Below are 19355 nucleotides of genomic sequence, written 5' to 3'. Positions count from 1 at the left end.
TCACATCCATCAATCCACTTAGACATTATAGTTTCCTGCTTACCCTCCCTTTAGCACATTATTTTAATTGCCTTGGAAGTTGAATATTAATTGGAATTATTGCCACTAGACTGAAATTTCTGTAAGGATATTTACCAAATCTGTCTTGTCCACCATGATTCCTCAGCTCTTAGTGTAGCAACTAGTGTTTGCTGAATGACAAATGAATAAACATGTCTGGTTCACCTGATCTTTTTCTTCTTTTTTACTGTTGTTCAGTTACAGATATTCCCATTTCCCCCCCATTATTCTCCCCTGCCCTATCCACCCCCACTTCCCACAGTCAATTCTCACCCATTGTTGTTTTTGTCCATGGGTCCTTTATACATGTTCCTTGACTATAAGACCCTTGGGAACACACATGCATAGACATTTACCCTCTGGGTCCAGGCATGTATATATAGGTTAGTCTCATGGATGGGAGGAACTGGAGATGAGGAAATAGTGATAGAAACAACAACATTTCTGAGAGTCAGATTGCCACAGAGGAGGAAAGGCTGGGCACACCAAGACAAAGTTAGCACGAGGAACAAATATTCTTTTTTTTAAATTTTATTTAGTTATTTTTCAAGTACATTTTTTGTCTATTTTTCCCATCCCAGCCTCCCCTGCCCCTTGCTCCCCCCCTCCCTCCCATTTCCCCCCCCCTTAGTTCTCAAATAGGAAGGACACAGGGACCAAATATTCTTATTAATTTGGGTGGAAGGCAGAGCTACAAAGAGAAGACACCCTCCTCTCTTCAGAGGCTATGCAGAGCAGCAGAAAAGTGGAGGCATGTGAAACAGAAGCTCCAGGCGCCACTTCAGGGACCCACACATGCTGAGATACCACTTCTGAGAATCTAGCCCAGATCAGTCTCAACCCAGTTGATCAGGGTGGCCAAGGTCAGCAGGGCAGAGCTAATTGTAGAGGTGCAGTCCACTGCTCAGCTTACATGTGAAACAGGGTTCCTAGGAACTGTAGGGCAACACAGGTGGTGACCTTTTCATTTGATAGATGGGAGGCTACAATATTAGAGATTTAGTGGCAAACCTAAGGGACATTTGGGCTTTAGGTTCCTTAACCCTCTCAGCAATATTTAATGTATTTTTTCTTTTAAACATTTTTATTGATTATGCCATTACAGTTGTTCTATTCCCCCCTCCTTTCCCCTTCACCGTGCACACCCCTCCCTCACCATTCCCCCCCTTTAGTTCATGAACATGTGTCTCGAGTTATTTAGATTCTGTATTTCCCCTACTATTCTTACCCTCCCCCTATCTATTTTTTATCTACTGTCTGTGCTACTTATTTTCTGTACCTTCTCCCCCCTTCTCCTTCTCCCACTCCCCTGTTGCTAATCCTCCACGTGATCTTCATTTCTATGGTTCACTACTGATCTAGCTGTCCTCTTAATTTGCTTTTGTTTTAGGTGTGGTTGTTGATAACTGTGAGTTTGCTGTCCTTTCACTGTTCATCTTTTTTATCTTCTTCTTCTTAGGTAAGTCCCTTTAACATTTCATATAATAAGGGCTTGGTGATGATGAACTCCTTGAATTTGGTCTTATCTGAGAAGCACCTTATCTGTCCTTCCATTCTAAATGAAAACTTTGCTGGATAAAGCAATTTTGGTTGTAGGTCTTTGGTTTTCATGACTCAGAATACCTCTTTCCAGCCCCTTCTTGCCTGTAGGGTCTCTTTTGAAAAATCTGCTGACAGTCTGATGGGAACTCCTTTGTAGGTGACAGTACCCTTAGCTCTTGCTGCTTCTAGGATTCTCTCCTTCATTTTAATCTTGGCTAATATAATGATGATGTGCCTTGGTGTGTTCCTCCTTGGGTCCAACTTCTTTGGGAGTCTCTGAGCTTCCTGGATTTCCTGGAAGTCTATTTCCTTTGCCAGAATGGGGAAGTTCTCTCTTATTATTTGTTCAAATAGGGTTTCCACTTGTTGCTATTCCTCTTCCCCTTCTGGTACCCCTATAATTCGAATGTTGGAACGTTTAAAGATGTCCTGGAGGTTCCTAAGCCTCTCCTCATTTTTTTGAATTCTTGTTTCTTCATTCTTTTCTGTTTGGTCATTTTTTCCTTCCTTCTGGTCTACTCCCTTGATTTGAGTCCCAGTTTCCTTTCCATTACTGTTGGTTTCCTGTGCATTACCATTCATTTCAATTAGTTTAGCTTTCATATGTTTCTCTAATTTGTGACTATAATCAACCAGTTCTGTGAGCATCCTGATCACCAGTGTTTTGAACTGTGCATTGGAAAGTTTGGCTATTTCTTCATCACTTAGATTTATTGGCTCTGGGGCTCTGAGTTGTTCTTGAGCCATTTTTGATCTGTTCGTGCCCGTTAAGTATGAGGAGCAGAGCCTTAGTTGTTTACCAGGGCGGGGCCACTCAGGTGGCTGGTTTGTGACGCTGTATGTGGGGGCGGGGTCAGAGAGGGAGCAATGGCAGACCTCTCCGCTCGCCAGTTCGTCCCACCGCCCCGGCCTGTTTATCTGAGCGGAAAGGTGCAAGCCCGCCGCCCTGCACTGTGCGGTCTCAATGCTCGCCTCTTCACTGTTTCATCTGCATGCAAATGCTCCACTGACCGCAGACAGCCAGCTGTGCCTCTTTCCTGTGTCCGCCCGTAGCTAGCCTGCACCGCACCTGTGATCACTGCACCTGGGATCTGCGCCCTCTGCTGCTTGTGCACCACCCGTTCGGGGATCTTTTTTGCCAACCTGCTCTGCTGCTGGCTTCGCTCCTCTTACCGGTTTAGCTGAGCATTTTGTTGTCTTTGGACTCAGTATTGTCAATTTTCTGTGTGGTTTGGTTGTGTTTATTATTGTTAAAACTTTATTTTTAGATTTGGTTGTGCGTGGACGCAAGGTGTTCCCACCTACACCTCCATCTTGGTGGAAGTCCTCAGCAATATTTAATGTATCAATCCCCCTTTACAAATGAGGGAACTAAGGTTAAGGAAATTAATAAACATTTGGCTGATACTAGCTCAAAGTCATATCTACATAGTAAAGACAGAAGCAACAGCAGAGCCAGTATTCAAACCCAGTCTGACTTCCAAGCCCACTGTGGGTAAGAATCCATCTCTCACAGGCCACAGGACCCTATAATCAGCTGATGCTCTGAGGCCCTAGCATGCCATACTTTGTCCAATAACTTGGATTTTACTAAATTTTTTATTATCACTTGAGAGAATATATAAATAATAAAATATCAGGTTTGAATGAAATTGACACACCTGCCGGAAAGAGACAGACAGAGGGTGAGAGGGAGGGGGAGAGACAGAGAGAGGCTGACAGGGAGAAGGGGGAAAGAGAGAAAGAGAGAGAAGAAGAGAGAGAGAGAGAAATGTGTTCTAAACTGCTATCAGTAGATAAGAGGTCCTGAAGCCAAAGGAAGCATAAGAAGAGAAAGCAGGAGAAAAAAGGAAGAGATTGCTTTGACATTTAAAATCAGGCACATGCCTTCTGTTTCCACAGATATACCGTTACTGGATATCAGATTTCTAAACCCTGCTTAATGTACCACACTGTAGATTAGAAATGCAAGGGATTTTCCAGAAATTGTGTTTTGAAAAACCCTCTGTCCACAGAGATTTACAATTTGGGGCTCTCTGTACATACTTCATGGTCCTACTGCCTATGTTTTTACATCATAATTCTGGCAGTTCCCATGCACACACATTTTGTTTCAAAAAATCAAAGTGGATCTCGGGTTTCAAAGACCCAAGACAAAAGAGGTCACTATTAAAATACATCAGTATTTATTGTTGGACCAACACCATTTAAGCTGTCAAATTAAGCTTTGATTTTAATATTTCTCTGTGAGGAAAGTACATATTTTCAGTAGTGTTCTTTCTTTCAGTGTTTTTAGTGCTTTAGCCAAGCAATTTAATCACAGTCCAACAGCACACAGTTTAGAAACAAAGGGAGTAAAATATATGGAGTCAGTAGTCTGTCTTCATTTTCCAACCTAAATTGTTAGTCACATATTTGCACGTTGTGGATTTATAGCATGTTCATAAGGATTTATATAGCACTTATATTGAAGTTTCCATGAAAAAAGAATTTCAGGTACTTTAAACATTTATGTTATTTTCTTCAAAACATGCCTGAAAAAATAAAACCATAAAAATGAGGTGCAAAGATGCCTAAAAATCAAATTAGATGGCAGGTCAGAAGTTGCACTGCTCTACCATTTACTATAGAAAAGAGTTACTCCACATTGATCTTTCCAATGGGAATGTCACCATTTACTTTCCCCTTCAAGATTTATTCAGGTATTATTTACCTAAAATAAAATTTCTCCTTCTTTAGTGTAAAGTTTGATGAATTTTTGTGATACACTTATACAACTACTGACACAGACTGCTCTGCCATCTAACAGTAGCTTTTTTTCCGTTTCTAGGATTCCATATTAATTAAACCACACATTATGTTTTCCAAAGTGCCCATTCAACTTTGCATCCCCGTGACGATGTATGAGAGTTCTAGTTCCTATATATTTTACCCAATATGTGACATTGTCAGTCCTCCTAACAATAGCCATTCTAGAGGATGGGCAGTGGTATCACTGTGTTTTAATTTTCATTTCCCTGGTGATTAGGGTTGATGACCCTTTGTATGTGCTTTGTGGTCATTCATATATCTCCATTTTTGAAGTGTTTGTTTACATTTTAAACATTATTATTAACTGCATAAGTTATATAAAATTATATGCATTGCAAGTATTTTCTTCCAATCTGTGTATTGACTTACATTTTTCTTAACTTTTTTCTTCAGAAGAATAAATATTTTTAATTTGATAAAGCCCATTTTATTTATTATCTTGTGCCAATTTATTTTTAAGGATACCAGAAGTAAAAATACATAGAATGAAATGGTATTCTCAATTTCTATCCATTCCTCTTATTTGTCCTCTTGATCTTTTGGGGCATCCTGATTGCCAAATTAAAATTTGTGAACATCATATACTCCTAGATACAATGGAAATTTTAAAAGATACAGTAGCAGAATGCAACAAACCAGAATAAGAAAAGAAAACACACAATATAAACTCTTTATTAAGCAAACTAACTTTGAAAGTCAAAAGAAAGAAAATCAAAGATCCAAGGATTTGAAACTGAAGAATAGGAAGATATGACAGCAGCTGTTATATGATTGTGAGAAACTACTAGAAAAATATTTATGTACCGGTGTTGAGAATCCTGCTTTCAGCCATGAAGATGTAACAGGGACCAGATCTATCTTCCAAATGGAAACAACTAAAAATTGTACAAAATATATGAAATAGTAGTTTTCAAGACATTGGCCATCAGGCAATGAAGGACAGTGATCCTTGAGATGCTCCACCAAAGAAGATAAGTGTGCATGAAGATGTTTGAATTTGTTATCATTAGGGAAATGCAAGTTGAAACCACAATGAGATACCATTTCACTACTATAGAATGTCTGACTACATCAAGTATTGGCAGAGACGTTGAAAAACTTGAACTCTAAAATGCTGCTAGTGGGAACTTTCAACCACTCTAGAAACTGGCAGTTTTTTAGAAAAGTTAAGCATACATTTACATGACATAACCTTTCTACTTCTATATTTATCCAAGAGAAATGGAAGCATATGTTTAATACAAAGACTTATACTCGAATGCTCATTGCCGCACAATTTGCTGCCCAGTGGTTCTCAATTAGAGGTGATTTTGCCCCCAGGTGATATTTGGGAATGTCTGGAGACATTTTTGGTTGTCACAACTGGGGTGGGGTACTACTGACATATGCACAGGACAGTCCCCCACAACAAAGAATTCTCCAGCCTAATATTTCAATAGTACCAAGTTGAGAAGCTATGTCCATTACCAGGTAAAGGGAGAAACAAATTGTGGTTTATCCACACTATGGAATACTACTCATCAATCAAGTGGAATAAACTGTTGATTCAAGCAACTGCATGTATAAATCACAAAAAAATTATGCTGAGTGAAAAAGAGAAACTAAAACAAGTACCTACTGTATGATTCTATTTAGATAGAATTCTAGAAAATGCAAACTAATCTACAGTGACAGAAAACAAATCAGTGTTGCCAAATTGGAGGAGGGGGACAAGAAGGTATGAGAAAGGGATGGAAGGCAGGTAAAACAAAAGGGTTCAAGGAAACATGTAATGGATTCTTTCATTTTATTGCTTTGTGGTGATGATTTCATGAATGCACACATATGTCAAAATGTGTCAAGTTGTATATTTTAAGTATGTACAGTTTATAGTAAGTCAATTAATTATTCCTTAACAAAGCTTTAAAAAAGATCTATTTGGAAAGAAACTGAAAATGATCGCAAAAATAATTATACTAATTTACCATAGTGACTAATGAAAAAGAGGATTAAATTTAATAATAAAACCCAAATATATATTTGTTCATCATTGATTAAGTAAAGTTATAACTAGAAGTTCATAGGCCTGAGTTATGGCCCTAATTCTAGTATATTGGTTATAAATAACTTTACTTGTGAAGTCTGATAGATGGAATTAGTGCCTTTGACCTTTAATTTTTGAGAATCCCTCTTTTTTTCTGTCCTATAGAATATTTTTTATAGATTTTGTCACTTTTTAGAGTAATTGGGTCAGTCTACTGTTACAACACTGAACTCACATAATGGCAGCCAACCACGAAGAAAATTGTGTAGATTGCTCTTGACTGTGGCTTATGGACTTCCTCTTCTCAGCCTTGCCAACTGAGGCCAAGGGCACTTAAAAATAACCAAATTTAGATAATGTGTTCTAGAATCTCCTTATACTACCAGTGGGTCTGGTAGGATAAATGCTCTAGTAAAAGCTAAGACCAGGTGATCTTAGATGGAAGTGGCCTCTCACCTAGAAAAATGACTGAAAATTTATTGGAAAGAACAGAGGAGTCTTAGCAGAGAAACTGGGATCACAGAGAAAACCTAAGGAAAATGTGGGGTTCATTCTCCCACTGTGAAGATACTGGATTAATCAGTCCACTGAGAGCAGAGTGGGGAGGAGATACTGCCAGCCAAGGGAACTAAGATGTGCTTCTGGAGAATTAACATGAGTACAAGACATAAAGGAAGAAAGAAATAGAATGGAAAAAGAATAAACAATTTAGAGCAGCGCTTTTCAACCTATGTGCTGCTAGAATTTTTAAAACATGCAATACCTGACTGTTTAGTCAGAGGCACTGACCTCTTTTCTTTTAGATTGTTAAATAAATAAAAAGGTAACGATAGCCATCAGTGTAAATGAATACAATTTATATCTATTTTTTTGTCAGATCACAAAATGTTTTTTTGGCATGCCACAGAGTTTTGGTAATTAGTTTATACATGCCATGAACAGAAAAAGGTTGAAAATTGCTGATTTAGAGTTTCTCCCCATGAACAAAACCTGTGGGTCACTGGTCATGTCAAGACGTTGTGAATTAATGTACTCAGTGTATCATCATTCCTCAGCTATGGCTTCTCTCTTTTACAAGTCTCAGGTGTGAAAAACCAAGAAAGAAGTTGGGGAAAACTGACCCTTGCCTGAAATTCTGCCAAAATTTCTGAAGTTAAATTTCAAGAATTTGACATCATATTAGACAATAGAAAAACTCCGACTGACGCAAATCTCTCCTCTGAGAATGGCTATTCTAAGCTAACTTTTTCATCTGATAATTACAAATTTTGGTTTGGTGAGAAAAATTAGGGGAATTACTTTTCAAGGAAGAGTCCTACGTAATAATAACATGGATACATTTATCCTTATTTTGAATAGAGCTTTGTTTGTACTGAAAAATAAGCAGAAACTAGCCAAGCATTGGGTATCATTGCTCTATTTTATTGGTAGGAAAAGCTTTACTCGGATATGGAGAGTTTAATAGAACTTTCTCTTTTCGGCTGTCAATTATCATTAGTCTTTAAGCTGTCACTCAAATGCTTCCATTTATATTTCCTTTATTTTTATATTTTACCTTCTCAATTAGATTTACTTTCCTTGAAGATAGTTTTATGTGTATATTATGTACACACATGCATGCATGCATATCAATTCTCATTATTGACAGTAGTTGTGTTCTAAAAACTCACTATGAACACTGATTTAGTGGATACTGTAATTACTCCTTGGGGACATACAGTAGCGAGTCTTTGGTAATATTTTCATTAACTGACCAATATACAAACTTATTTATATGTGTTTCTGTTTAAATACTCCTTATTTAAAATACTATATTGGTGATTCATTAACCCGAACTCATGGACAACAGCACAGTAACTCATGCCTGAACAAAACTCCTCTAACACACATTATTTGCTACTTAAGGCACATCACAGCCTTCTTGTGCTTGAGAACATTAGGCAGCACTTCAACCCTATGCTTAGGAGCCATTTTAAACAGTAAAATCAACAACAAAAATGTGGCACTAAATCGAGCAATAAAAGGCCTCTTGTTTACTTGCAATCTGGAGGCTGAATCAGAAGGCAGAACATTGCCTTGTTCCTCGGCTGGGAACAGGCTAGTCAAGCAACTCAAATTTCCCCTGCTCTATGCATGTTCACAAATGACTGGGAAAGTACAGCAAATACTCATCTTGAGGTTACAAAGGAATTTTAGCAGGTAGCAAATTTGCAAATACAGAGTCTGTGAATACAGTAAGTCCTCACTTAACGTTGTTGACAGGTTCTTGGACCTGTGTCAAAATGACTATAAGAAAAGCAAGAATTAACAAGAGACCCACCTCAGGACAAAAGTTCACCACAGACTAAAAGTCAAAGGCTGGAAACAAATTTTTCAAGCAAACGGACAAGAAAAAAAAGCTGGGGTAGCAATTCTCATATCAGACAAGAATTAAGTCCCTACAGCATCTCATAGACTTTAAAAAAAAAAAGAAAAGCAAGAATTAAGTCCCTACAGCATCTCATCAACATTAGAACCAAAGGGCTTTATTTAAATGAAAATTTCATATGCATATGTATACATAGAGGGAGAGGAAGGACAATAAAGATAAGAAGAAAATCTGGAGCAGGAAAGCCTTATCCAGTGAAGGGCCTAGAGGTGGCAAGACTGGGTTGAGCAAGAATGGTTGCTGTCTTGGTTTACCCAGCCTGCATGAGAGAACACATGCATAGGATGTCTACCATCCACTGGAGCATAAGGAGACTGTCGCTGCAGACAGTGGTGTAGGCAGTGCCGACTGCCTCATGTATGTCGGATTCCCTTTGTGATCCCAACCAACAGAAAAAGTTCTCCAAACCTGGGCCTGATAAACCTCATTTTACCCAAGAGAAAAGGTGAGGCCAGGCAGGTCCTGCCTCTATGCTGACAGCAGAACCGGGTCAGAAACTTCCAAGATAAGGGCACTTCCAATGTCATCCTACACATGTGAGCTAGACTGCCTATACTCATGACCTCATTTAATCCAAATAATCTTTTTCCTTTTTATAAAAGAAAATGTATGAAAACTATCTCGAAAGCACATAAAGTGTATCTTCTATAATCCCCTGCCGCCACATGAGAAGTAGCTTCCTAAATTAGCTCCCATTCATATTGCCGTTGCATAAATGATGGAACTGAGTCCTAGAAAGACTGTGAGGAACAAAAGCTGGTAAGTGGCAGAGCCCAAGGTAGAACCAAGGCTGCTATAAGCTGGCTGCAGGGTACACTCGATCAGAACAGTATCCTGACGGTAGGGTGACCATCAAAACTGGGGACTTATATAAGACATAAATTTTGGCTATTTTGAAACATTTTACTCATAATTTTGTTTTGTTTTTTTTTTCAGATACTAAAACAGAGAGCCCCACCAATGGACAATATTTGGCTGAATTTAAATAGCTCTGAGAGGCAGACATCTTAAGGTCATATTATTATTTCAATTTTTTCCATGTTACTCTTATCACCAACCTAAGGTTTTAATGCTTCCAGAGTACAGAATTAAGACTTTTTAATCATTAAAAATTGTTCTGTCACTTTATAAGCTCATCAGCATTTATTAATATTGTAAAGGGGTTGGCTTGCTTCTTATCAGATCCTCTTTTTTACTGTATTATCTCTGTTAATTCACAAAGAGCAAAGAATGTATAAAGGAAATTTGCTTGTAGGGCTTTTACTTTGAAGGGAAAGGGCTCAAATCAATTCAACTCTGTTTGCAAAGAAAAACTTCAAAGACTTTAAGAAAGTACCTCCCTTTAATTCAGTTTGTTAGACTTGTTCCCCTATTTAAAGGTAAAAAGATGAAAGAAAGTTAATCCTCCATAAATTCTCCCTCCTGTTATGCCTAGAGGTTCAATACAATACCTTTTTGCTTAGTAATCCTAACAGAAAAAGATAGGCTAGAGCCAATAATTAGCAGAGCTAGAAACTGCCATTGTTTGAAGTGGGTCTCCAGACATACCTTACTTAATCTCAGGATCCATATCAAGTCCAAATATACGCTCCTCTCAATCCCATGCTGTCTCATTCTTGGGTTATCTGACTTTTCATGAGCACTCCAGGAGTTGCTATGTAAACTTCTTAAAATATTAATATAATCTTTCATCTCTGGGAAATCATTTCAAAACAAAAACTAAATTTTTCTTTTCAGTTTTCTTAAAATCGCTACCACTTTGGTAAACTACACCTCATCAATATTTAGGATTATACATTACACCGGCAAAAAAACAAACAGAACCCCTCTGTGTCTTATTTCTAGTTTAAGATAAGCTTCTAAAATCCTAAACATGTTGGTCTTTGTTTATTTCATATCACTAGATTTATTGAGAAGTTCTTTAATATTACAAAAGGATGCTCTTCTGAGTCTACAAAACCCTATGGGCTATCTAGTTTATGGAATTGTGGGCCTGGATATTATTTTCTCAAAATTCCATTCCTTGGCATAATGATATAACTATTCACTCAGGTTCCTAGTAATTGGCCTAATGCAGTGTTAGAACTTTTAGAGTTGACTAACATTCTATTATTGCTGGAAGAAATGGCAATAAAATAAAAAATTCCTTTCAAAGCCATGCACATGATTTTCTGAAATAATTGAGGAGGGCATAGGGCTACTGCTTTATGGGCACAGGCTTTCTGATTGGAATGATGAAAAAAAGTTCTGGAAATGGACAGTGGTAATGGTTGTATAACATTATTAATGTACTTATTGCCCCTGGCTTGTACATTTTATATCATACATGCTTTAGCATAATAGAAAAATTAATAAATAAATGAACAAAAGCTTTATACTAAATTGTTAAATACTTCAGGGCTGAGAAATAAGCACATAAATGACACAATGTTTCTGATAGATAAATTATCACTATTAGATATCAAAAATCAAATAACAGAAAATTTAGAGACAGCCATTCCATTTTCATCAATTTATTCTAAGGACATAATTTAAAACGTGCACAAAATCTTTATGTAGAAGAGCATTTGTGATAACATTGCAATAACAAATTGTTAAAAAAATGTTGGTAGGACCTAAATGTCCAACAGTATTAGTTTAATAAATAAGGCACCCTTATTTGTTAAATAAATTTATAAATGATAAATATTTTATTATTAATAAATTCTGTTTAAAATAAGGCAGACTTATTTATTGAACAGATTTATAAATAATGCATATTTTAATTTATAGTGAAAATGTTGGGAAGACCTAAATGTCCAACAATATTAGTTTAATAAATTCTGTTAATAAATAAGACAGACTCATAGATAGAAAGCAGGCTGACAGGTCTGTGGGTGAAGGCTGGGACTGAGCAAAAAAGAGAAAAAAAAGGAAGAGCTCATTAATACAGAAAACAGTGTGGTGATTGCAGGGTCAAGGGGATTGGGTGGAGGTAGAAAAAGGTATGGGGAAATAAATGTTGATCAAAATAAGTAAATAAATAAATAAAAGTTTTTAAAAAGTTACCCTTACCTCTTGGCCACACCTCTCTTAGTATTTTCTGCTTCTAACTTTACATTAAATCTCAGCACTCCTCTGCTTCTTTCTAAGTCTGTCTTTCAATTAGCAATGACTCATGCAACAATTTCTTACTGATAACTTCCTGGTGTCACAACCATGGGAGGTGCTGGGGTTAAAGCTTTCAACAACTCAGACAAAATCCTTTCTGTCATGAAGTTTATAAACTTTGGGGAGAACACAAAGAAGAAAATCAGCGATTATCACATGACAAGTGCTGGGATATGGGATGGTCTGGGAGTGTGCTGGTCAGGCCCCTAAACCAGATCTGGGTGCACCTGGGATAACTTCCTGGAAGAAGTCATGTCATCACTATGAGCAGAAATTAAGCAGGGGAAGAACATAAAGGGAAAAGAAGAATGTTCCAGGCACAGACAATAGCATGTATAAGGACACAGAATAAAAGAGAATTAAGTATATTTAAGAAACTACTGCTTTCAGAATAGCAGGAGTACAGAGATGCCAGCAAAAGACAGCAAGAAATACATCTGTGACCATGCAGCTTCAAATCATACTTAACCTCAAAACCAAATGCCTAGTTGACTCACCTACTGGTATCTCTACAAGAATATGTCATAAGCACCCCAATTTCACAGCCCCCTCCCACTTCTGCTAAGTTCATCATCTACATCCCTCTTTCCGACCCTGGTTCTTCTGTCTGAGTTCTCAGTGAGAATGAATAATGCCACCAGAAACCCAGAAGCCACACATAGTTCTTTCCCATGCTCTTGGGGTAGACTTCTGTGGGGAGGAGAAAGTGGGGGCAGGACTAGACACAGGCAGAACCTGAGCTGTGGTGATGTAGGCCCAATAATGGCCTCCTGGAACCCTCAAGGGATGTGGAAGCTGAATGGTCTGTGAACATTGTTCCAGGTTCAGTTGATTTTTGTGGCTCCACCTCAATCGGTCACTGAATATGAGCTGCCCAATAGAGAGGGACCTTGGGAAGTAGTTAGGACAGGAAGGGCTGGCTGACAGCCCTCCCTGAAGTGGGACAAGTCCTTTGTTAGAGGGATGTGCAGGCCTATCTTCACGCCGATTACAAACAAAATGAAAGTTGTTTCCTATCTATTTCCTAAGTATTTCTTGAATCAACCTTGTTTCTCTCTATTTCTACTTTCCAAACTTTGTATAGGCCTCTTCCTTTGTATCATTGTCACATTCTGGGGCCCTGCCAAGCCTCTCTTTACACTTCAGTTCTAGTTCTAGTAATTTTCCCAAAACTCAAATCTGATTGTCATTCTCCTGCTCAAAACCTTTCACAGCTTCTCAGTGTGCTTAGGGTACACTCTGAACACCCAGTTATATATTACAGTGCTCATCTCACTTTTGACCTGGACTCAGCAGTGTGGTTACCCTTCTCCCTAGCTCACTTGGCCATGCTCATAATGTCCTCCACTCGATTTCCTGAACCCCCAGTGCTTGCTTCCTCACAGAGCCTTCAAGCCAGTTTTATCCCTCTGCTCTTCCGTATGGTTAATTCTGACTTATCTTTCTAATCTCAGCTTAAGTACCTCCTTTCACAAATTTATGGGTCTATCATATACCTGTTCTTCTCCATCACTGTGGTGTATTACAGTTTCCTATTTCTCACTAAACTAGCAGCTTCATCATGGCAGGGACTCTGTCAATCTTGTTAATGTTAACAAACTGACCCAGAAACACTGCGCTTGGCTTAGAATGCAGCCCCTAGTACTGTATTGCACTGGCAATGCACTGCTAACCTGAAAACTTCCTCAAGATGCATGTTGTACAATGAAAATGCATGTCCCCACATAAAATTTATAGAATTGTCTCATTTGGTAGAGGAAAATGTGCTCAGGAAAAAAATCTCAAAGTACAAATACCAACGTGATAACTGAAATAGTCAACCTGCTTACTGAAAGTGTGAGGTCATCAGGTGAGGTCATTGATCTTTTTGTTTTTGTTTTTCTGTGCTTTCTGAAATTATGGAAGACATAGAGCAGTTCTTTTTTGCTTTGATAATAATGAAAAACAAAGCACACTTTTATAGAAAAGTAATTTAGAAATTTCAAGATTCTGAGCTGCAAAATCTGTTTCTTCAGAAGCTTTGCCAGGAACAGATTTCTGAGTTAATTTGTTAAGTCTACAAAAATAGAATTTATTCAACTCCTGACTCTTGAGTTCAAGAATTGGAATTCTCAATGTTCATTGTTACATTGAACATGTAACATTAAAAATGAAAATACTGCTGCTTCCCCTAGAAACAGGCTTTGTTTTTCAATTTTGGTGTTATCTACACTAAATTTTTCCTCTTTTCATTAAATTTGTATATTTTGGAAGAATGCTACAAGAGCTATCAGAAAGCACTTCACCTTCAAGTTATTTTTCTTGCACTGATTAACTAGGTCTTACAATATTTCTAAACTGCAACAAGACAAGACCAAGCATATCACAGCACTTCCCACTATGTGGATCTATTGTTAGGGCCATTGGGATGTTAATCAAGATGGAAAAATCATATATTTAGTCTACATTTGTGTTTGTTTAACGCCAACCTCTTAATTTCAAGAACAGCTTGATTTATCAGTTGTGTGTGAAAAGCATTTCACAGCACATGATGATTTTGCTCTTTCTCCAGACCCTCTCAGAAATCTCAGCTTCCCAGTTTCTCACCTTCCCCCACCCTCTGATGGAAAACAGGTTTTTAGGCAGCAACTACTTTGGGGGAGTGTGTGAAGGGGGTCCTGTAGCTACAGACTGCAGATGACTGGGAAGGCTAACTGAATACCCACTAACACCATTAACATATTAACCCTCTGGCAAGTTTATCTTGGCACATAAATGAGAATAGTGTTTGCAAAACTGGAACAGAAACCCAGATAAGTTTTGAAAAGCTGGATGAAAAGGGGATATTGGCAATCAGCTAAGAAAAGGGGTCTATGAAAGATGCCTTATGCTCTCAAGAGCAGCAAAATGCAAGACTTGAAAAGGAAATAGCTAAAGCAGGTGGAGAATATTTCCCTTATAATTTTACCAGGCTTCTTATAGAAGCTTTCAATCAGATGGTTTGGGATGGTCTATGGGCCCTACTGTATCACTCAGGCTAGGAAAGGGGAGTTGAGAAATGGGTGCTAAGGTAAGCAATGTTCATGCATAAATTACCTCATTAGTCCTAATAATCTGGGGAGGTGGGTACAGCTATTCTCATTTTACAGTCACAGATTCAGAGGTTCAGAGAGGTTCAGCAATGTGCCCAGGACCCTATAGTTAGACTGTCCAGGCTAGGTCCTTACTGTACTCTTTCTATATCGGTGGAGTAAGCAAAGGGGCTCACAGACCTTAGGCCTCATCTTTTCTGCAGCTACCCTCACTCCTTCCACCACCACCCCCAACTCAGGCTTTAAACACCATCTGAGTGCAAACCTCTTAACTCATTCTTCTATCTTCAATTGCCCATCTACACTCTACTGAAATGCTTAGTATGCTTATTAATGTCACATACCCAAAACTAAACCCTCCTTAGTATCAACTTTCTCTGGAACAGCAACTCAATTCTTCTAGTTAGCAGGCTAGGAATCTTACAGTCAGCTCTAATTTCTCTTTCTCACCCCCACCTCTCATGGAAGGAAGACATCCCATTTCTTCTACCTTCAGAATAGATCCAATATCTGGCCACTTTTCCCATCTCCCTGCCTGCACTAGTCTAGCACTCCCTGGCTTTTAACAGCTTTCTGCCTCCATCACTGCTACCTGTCTATTTTCTGCACAGCAGTCTCCAGCTGCTCCTTAGTGGCTCCCATCTGGCTCAAGTGAAAGCCAAAATTCTTTAATTGAGTCCAAAAACTTCCCCACACTGACCTTGGTACCATTTCTAAACCCACCCCATGACTCTAGTCTCACTGGCCTCCCTGCTATTCTTCAAACGAATGAGGGGCATTGGGAACTTTGCACTCAGGTATCTCCTTACTTCCCTGAGTATTTGCTAAAATAACCCTTAGTGAGGTCTTCCCATCTGCTTTCTTTAAAACTGCTTCACCAGGAACACACACTTTCTACAGCCTTTCCAGCATGCATACCCCACACAGCATTGGGTGCATCTGCTGCACTAGATAGTTTACTCTCTTCACCCTCACAAGGTAGAATGGAACCACTCAGAAGACAGGGAGTACTTATTGTTTAGTTCTCTGGTTCCCTGCTACCCTGGAAGAGCTCCTGAGCATGGAAGAATTCAATAAACATTTGCTAAACAAAAAGATGAATGTATTTTCATAACTCTTAACCTGCTATTTAAATGGAATTTGGCATTGAAGAGCTCCTAAAAGATTTCTAGTCAAGATGACTGGTAGAAACACTGCGCCCCCCTCTTCCTATGACCACATCAAAATTACAACTAAACTACAGAACAGCTATCATTGAGAACCACCTGAAGTCTAGCTGAATAAAAGTCCTATAATGAAGGATCTACAGAAGAATCCACATCAAGGCTAATAGGAAGGGCGAAGACATACATTGGGCAAGCCCCACACTCATGATGTGGCAGTTAAGAAATGGGAGGGATACTTCAGCTAGAGAAGTCTCCCTCTGAGGAGCAAGATTACCAACCCCATATACCAGGTCCCTCAGCCCAGGGTTCCCAAAACTTCTGTCTGTGAAAACCAGTAGGGACTCTGGCTGAGTAAGTAGAGGGTTTCTGGAGTCCAAGGTATTCTTCCTGAAGGGCCCATGCACAGATTTACTCATTCAAAAACTCACTTACTCTGAGCTCCAATACTAAGACAGCAGCTGAATAAGAGCAAGGGACATAGGAGGAGGAACTTAATTGCCTGTCTTTAGGGTAAGCACTTGGAAGGGCACCATTCTCCCAGATAGAAGTGCTGTCAGGGACTTTTCAGATCGTCTAGATGCTAAGTATAAGGTAGAAGCCTAGGACCCGCCATAAGCAGTGTAGACACTTGAGGCCTATTAGCCGAATTCCTTCCTGCAAACTCCCACAGCAAGCTCTGAAGGGGTTTAGTCCAGTTGCCTGGTATGGGTTTGGGTTCTGGACAGAACTCTGTGTGTTCTCTGCCATTGATGTGTCTTAGCCAGGCCATGGCTACAGCTGCTATATCCAAAGCAACCTTGAGTATAGCAACTGTATATATTCAAGGTTGCCCAGGACACCTTGGGAGCCCAGGACTGCCCCTTAGCCATACTTGGGGCTGGTCCTGGAAAAGCTACTTGAGGCAGCCTTGCCTGAAGATACGAGGAAAGTTCCTAATCCTTATGGTTTCCCATGGAAATTGCTGATATGTGCAGCTATTGTTGGATTTTATACTTTCTTGTCTTTGTGAAGTTTTTGATCAATTAGAAGCTGGATTTATGTGAAAAGAGAGAACAAGCTTGCTGTAGAACAGTTTATACTAATTAAATAAAAAATGTAAACTACTTGAAAAATTTAGCCTCTTACAAAAAGAGTACGAAGGCTTAGAGTCATTAAAGAATTACAGCTTTGAGACAGAGTCAATAGAAACTCAAAGCTGGAAGGCAATCAGTGAAAAACTGAAAAGTTCCAAATCTGAATTTGAGGGTAAAATACTTTTTTTAGAAAAAAACCTAAAGGAAGAGCAACCTAAACATTCTAAACAAGAATTGATGGCAGATATTTCAAAAAGAATACAGACCTTAGAATATGAATCAAAATCATTCAAATCACAAGTAGCTGAAGCCAAAACAACCTTCAAAATATTTTTAATGAATGAAGTGACTTAAGATAACTATAAAAGATGTTTTGAGTGAAAATTTCCAACTCCAGGAAAGCCAGAAACAGCTTTTACAAGACACTGAAGAATTGAAAGAAAAAGTAAGTGAAGTCAGTAAACAGAAAATAATATTTGAAGATTTCAAAATATATGCAAAACAAGTTCTATATGAAAAAGAATATCAGATCAATTATCTGACTGAATGCTTTCTAAAGATGCAAGATTGGACTACTGTTCTTGGAGAAGATTTAACTGATGATAACTTGAAATTGGAAATGAAGAGTGATTCAATAAATGGAGCACTTTAAAATAATCAACCAAAAGAAGCTTTGAAGAAGCTCAATTATGCTCCTAGGTTAAAGGCTTCTTTCTCCTAGAAGGAGAAACTAAATTTACACTTATTAACTGTAGTTGATAAAACAAAGGAATCACTTATAGAGTGTATTAAAAATCTCCAGACTGAACAAGCATCTTTGCAGTCAGAAAATGAACATCTTGAAAATGAGAGTCAAAAGCTTCAGCACAAACTTAATGACTATACTATATCAAGAAAATGAAATTACTCTTCATAGAAATTAACAGTAGAAGAACATTACTGGTTAGAGAAAGGAAAAACTTTCTAAAGCAGATGAATAGATAGATCAGCCATGCATCTAAAGAACTGGAGACCCATAGAAAGTGAAAGAAAAAGTCTAAAAAAGAATTGGAAAGAACTATTCATTCTTATCAAAGGCAGATTATTTCCCATGAGAAAAAAACCAGCACATTGTAATAGGTTGGCAGCTCAGACTGCTAAAAGAAACCTCAAAGATTTAAAGAAAAAAATTATTGCATCAGATAAAAATTAACTGAAACAGAAATTAAATTCACACTTTTAGAAAGATTCTTATGCAGTTGATGTTCCAAATATGGGATTTGATAAAAAGCACTTCCCATATTGTTTCTCACTATTGAGTCAACCAGCTGAAACAAGAACTTTTCTCTGCTGTACAGCTTTTTTTTAATTGGAAGAATTTATTTATTTTATTTTTAAAAATAAAATCCCCAAAAAGCCCTCAAAAAGTTGGAACCAAAAAGGAACACACCAAGGCACATCATAATTATGTGAGCCAAGATTAAAATGAAGGAGAGAATTCTAGAAGCAGCAAGAGATAAGGGGACAGTCACCTACAAAGGAGTTCCCATCAGACTGTCGGCTGATTTCTCAAAAGAGACCTTACAGGCAAGAAGAGTTTGGAAAGAAGTATTCCAAGTCACAAAATTCAAGGACCTACATCCAAGATTGCTCTATCCAGCAAAGCTACCATTTAGAATGGAAGGGCAGATAAAATGCTTCTCAGATAAGATCAAGTTCAAGGAGCTCATTATCACCAAGCCCTTATTATACAAAATGTTAAAGGAATTTATCTGAGAAAAAGATTAAAAATATGAACAATATGAACATTAAAAAGACAGCAAACTCACAGTTATTAACAACCACACCTAAAACAAAAGCAAACCAAGCAAAAAACTAGAACAGGAACAGAATCACAGAAATGGAGATCACATAGAGGGTTAGCAACAGGGGAGTGGAAGGAGGAGAGAGGGGGGGAAAGTACAGAGAATAAGTAGCATAGAAAATAGACAGGGGGAGGGCAAGCATAGTATGGGAAATGTAGAAGGGAAAGTACTTAAGACACATGGACAT

General features: G+C 38.2%; 1 pseudogene; it reads left to right on the top strand.

Annotated features, from left to right (window-relative positions):
* LOC119049350 (melanoma inhibitory activity protein 2-like) overlaps positions 1–18672 on the top strand; it is a 34569-nt pseudogene extending 15897 nt beyond the window's left edge.
* Positions 18673–19355: the final 683 nt, after the last annotated feature.

Source organism: Artibeus jamaicensis, unplaced genomic scaffold (assembly GCF_021234435.1).
Source record: "Artibeus jamaicensis isolate MK-2021 breed Jamaican fruit bat unplaced genomic scaffold, CSHL_Jam_final scaffold_916, whole genome shotgun sequence".
Classification (NCBI taxonomy): Eukaryota; Metazoa; Chordata; class Mammalia; order Chiroptera; family Phyllostomidae; genus Artibeus; species Artibeus jamaicensis.
The sequence above is the reverse complement of the archived record's forward strand: the minus strand, read 5'-3'. Positions and strand labels throughout refer to the sequence as shown.